The following is a 4,663-nucleotide window of genomic DNA, read 5'->3' on the forward strand; positions in this document are numbered from 1 at the left end:
TCTCATATCCTGCCATACAACAGCAACCGCAACCGGCCATACAACAACAAGCGCAAGCTTGGCAGCCTAGCTATTCGTATCCAGTCGATCAATCTTCTGTTCAACATGGACAACCTGTGCAATCACAATTCCCACTGCCTGCCCCACCGCAACTTCCAGCGCCCGTTCAACAACCAGCCGTAGAGCAACATCCATACGGTTGGGATCCTAGGCTAGCACAACCTTATGCTCAGCCTGCACATTCAGCCGGTCAGTATTCTCCTTATTTCCAACAGCCTGTCATGCCATATCTTCCCGCGCCTGCGCCTGTGCAACCAGCTACATATCCATCACTTCAACCTGACAATTCTCATGATGAACAATCAGCTGGACATCATACTGCTCAACCCGGTCAAACTCAATTCTTATATCCTCCGCTGGCACATCTTCCTGAATCCGCACAGCCACAGCCTTCGCAAGCAGCCGCGCAAAAACCAACTCAGCCTGAACATTCTCAACCGGCACATCCAGCCATTGAAAATGTTTCAGAGTCACAGCCCACACAACAACCAGCAGATCGATCACTATTTCGCACGCTTATTGAAAAGCTTGGCCCACATAATTCTAATGAAGAACAGCAGCCACCGAAAGTTACCCAAAATCCGCAATCGAGTGGTATTCAAGATTCTTTCTTAAATATTAAAACATCTGTCGACCAACCGCATGCACCATCACAACAACAGTACCCACCACAACAGCCGGCCCAATATTCTGCTGGTCAAACAGCGCCAGCTTCTGCGGCACAAGCTGAAGTAAGTCAACTATTTCGTTTATTCTTTTTAATAAGTTTCATTATTTTTTTTTTATTCAGCTACCAGCTCCGATAGCTTCACAGCAGCAACCGGTAGTAACAGACTTTTCATCACATGTGCAAGTGCCTGCTCAGCCAGGTGTAGCACCTGCGTGGCATGCACCAGCTGCCCAACCTGCGGCGGCAATTGGTGGCACACCTATTCAACCTGGCCAGCTCGCCTTTCCAACTCCAACCATACCGCCTGCTCAGCCAACGGAAGACTCATCTTGGTTGTCCAAGAAAAAAAGTATATTTAGCAAGTCTTCTGCCGATAAGACTCAGCAGACCAATTTCGTGTTGATGATGTTGATGTTCATCCTACTGCTATGGTTCCGAGAGTAGAAGCTTTGTGCTCGGAAGACATTCTCATTAATTAGGTTTGAGAATGATGGGTTCTAATTCCTCATCAAACTATCTATACTTACTAAGTAGAAATTAATATTTAAAACCCGAAATTTTTATATTATCACCTACACAATTATTAAAATTTTCTAAGGTTACAGCTAAATAAATACAGACGTTAGTACATACAAATGTATGTATGTATGCCATGAGTAAGTATAAAGCTAAATAAAATCATTTTAGGGGAAATTCGAACAATAGATGAATTTATCAGATTATCTTATTTCTTTTTCTTCTTTATTGGCGCTGTAACCGCCTAAGCGATTTTGACCGAGTCCAAAACAGCACGCCAGTAATTTGTCTTGCCAACTGAGCCCAACTGGAAATGCCAAGAGAAGCCAAGCCCTTCTCTACCTGGTATTTCCAGCGCAGAGGAGGCCTTCCTCTTCCTCTGTTACCACCATCGCGGCCCACGTTGAATAATTTCAGATCAGGAGCGTTTCTGTCCATTCGAACGACATGGCCAAGCCAGCGGAGCCGCTGAATTTTAAATCGCTGCACTATGTCTATATCGTTGTAAAGCTCATACAGCTCATTCTTAAATCGTCTGCGGTATACGCCATCGCAAACTCCAAGCGCCGCTTCATCAGATGTTTTCATTGTCTATGCCTCCGCACCATACACCAGCACAGGCATGATGACTGATTTATAGAGTGTGAGAAATAATAAAATTAGTTTCTAAAAATTAAAAGACATTAAAAAAATATGTCCTTCTTTAAAAATCAAACAAAAATTATATCAAAAGGAGAAAAAAGTAAGTTTCCAGAAATTAATTTAAATAAAAAAGATATATATATATATATTTATTTTTAAAACATTAAATTAAATTAAGTTAAAAAAATATTTATAGGCATGGGTGCGTTCGGTCCTGTATCGGTTTTTGCGAATATGACTTCTTCCAGCTTTATTTCCACTGCCTTCAACCCCTCTCGCTCACTTGTCCGAGCGGGTTACTGCGATCGATGAGTGCCACGAAGAGACGTCGTTTAGCAATCGCATTGGCCAACGCCGCTCTTTCGGACGTTTGGCTTTCTGGCCTCGTTTCTACATTTCTGCTTCTTTAACAGACCGCCGCCACAATATGCTCTTCGTTCAAGTTTGCGAACTTTGGATCTTTAGCTGAGAATTGTGGTCTCGCTGCATAGTAGTGAATCTACTTCTTGATTACTCAAGCCAACCTTTTCTCCTCCTCCTCAGTCCGCTTGACCTGGTTGACAAGCTCGTCGCTGCTCTTAACAGCAGCTGCGTATATTGCCTTAGCCTTCAACTCTTCCTGCCTTGGCCTCGTCCTCGGTCAACCTCACAGTTTAGTAAGGTTAATGAACTTTTGCGGACGCCGATAAATGGGCTATTATTATGGTCTTATTATGCATACTTCGCATAACTTCGCACAACTCGCATAACCTTCAAACTGTAATTTCGTATGATCTTTTTGTGTATTTTTTATGTATTTTATTACCCAGAAATCTGCAGAACTTTTAAAAACTTAGCTATCTTTTAAGTTTAGATTTTGCGTCACATTTTCTTGCACTGGTACAAATAGTTGTGCGAAGTTATGCGAAGTATGCATAATCAGACCTTTATACATACAATAATATGTATGTATGTAGATGCTCTGTAGAAGGGTAACCGCAGGAAGTACATGGCAAATTTTTATGTTTTAATACTTCTCTTTAATCCTATTTTAAGGCCAGTATACGATTTCTCTTACATCATATACATATTATACATACTATGTACATCATCAATGTGTGCTATATTCGTATGTAAGTACTTCCAACATACCTTGGCAAATAAAGGTGAATTGCAATTTCTACTCTGACATTGCAATTTTTTTCTATCAACGCGTAACAATCTCGCGCGACCAGAGCAGCGCCAACGTCAAAATGTTGATAACGAAGCTTACTAGTGTGTAGTATGTCGCACGTGTTGGCTCTTTGGTAGCAATTTGCAAAAAAAAAAAAATAGACCTCATACAAAAAGGTTTGGCGGACTAAAAAAAAATTTGTTGGTTCAGAGCTAAATGCAAAGCTGACGCCGATGTTGCGTGCCCTCAATGGCGGCTGTGGTCGTTACAGCTGCTGAAGCTATTCTATCTTAGATTTATTTTTGTTGTTCCTACTGCATGGCAAATATTTTGGACGACATCATTGAAAACTGGGCTATTTGTATCATCCGGCAAACGAATTCTATCAGTTCATGGAATCTGGACGCAAATAAATCGAATTCGTTGCATTCATGTTTTTTGTTTTGTTTTTGTGCAGTTTGCTATTGCTGAATTCTGCGATTTTGTCTTATTGCGTTTTTGTTGTCGGCTTTTGCATGCCAAAAACACTTTTTGAATCGTCGAAGGTCAATGTGGCCCACTATGCCCATCACTGATTGGTTTTCCGCCATACAAATGCTTGACCTTGCATTCCCTATAAATTTACGCAATGTACATATGTACGCGCTACATACAACGTGTATAAGGATTATGACTGTTCTGGCCTTTTTTGTTAAAACCTGTGGTGCCATGTGATGATTTGAGTGTCCTTGACATGTTTACAGCTTCGGGAAAACACCCAAATTTTATGGAGACTTAAAGGTTGGTTGTTCGATTATTTGCTTTTTTCGAAAGCCGGTTCTACAGTTATTTGAAAAAAGACAATCTGCCTTTTCCTGAGTTTCGCCCGAAAAAAACTTCACCCGAAAATTTGTACTCCGCCCATAGTAAATACTCCATGTAGTGTGAAAAGTGAACCGGTGCAGGGAAAATGAAACTCATGATAAGGCTGAATTTGAAAAAAAACCGGTCCCTCATTTTTAACTTAAGAAAAAATCGGGAAAATCGGTTTGCACTATGTCTAGTTAACGCCTAGTGGAGGTACACCGTTCAGTTAAGCACATCGGCTGCTTTATCGATCACATGCTATATGCTAGGTGTCGAAACCGATATTTAACTGGGAGTTAGAATTAACCAGACATTGCGCAAACGGCCCTAAAGGCAACACTGAGAAAAAACGGGTTGTCGCGCACTGTGATGTTGATTCAAACACAACATTTGAAAACACATTTACATACATGTAAACCAGATAGAGAGAAACTGGCCCTTACTGTAGTAATTAAACTACATAATTTACAAATTTATGAAAATTTGGCGATCCGTTATTTTAATACGGATTTCCTTACAACAGGTTTGTTCAAAAATGTATAAATGTTTTTTGAATCCCGAAATCCCGGGAAGAAGCCCTCGGGATCCCGAGACCCCGGGATATAATTTAATTTACAGCCAAATTAAAATAAAACGAGATTTAGACACTGTAAAGGCATAAAAGAATTATAAAATGCAAGACTACAAATAATCAAATAATATAATAATAATAACACTACTATTATTTTATGTTATAATAGCCGTCATCGATTCGCCATCAGTTAGCGAGTGGCGAA

The 4,663-nt window shown here is 40.4% G+C and overlaps 1 protein-coding gene across 1 annotated transcript in view; it reads right to left on the reverse strand.

Moving 5' to 3' along the window:
• The window catches only part of LOC118733906 (RNA-binding protein 33-like), a gene marked incomplete in the record, with an annotated part of 31,149 nt that overhangs the window by 1,577 nt on the left and 24,909 nt on the right, over positions 1-4,663 (reverse strand).

The sequence above is a fragment of the Rhagoletis pomonella genome, unplaced genomic scaffold (assembly GCF_013731165.1).
Source record: "Rhagoletis pomonella isolate Grant_MI unplaced genomic scaffold, Rhpom_1.0 Rhpom_scaffold_00002, whole genome shotgun sequence".
NCBI classification, from domain to species: Eukaryota; Metazoa; Arthropoda; class Insecta; order Diptera; family Tephritidae; genus Rhagoletis; species Rhagoletis pomonella.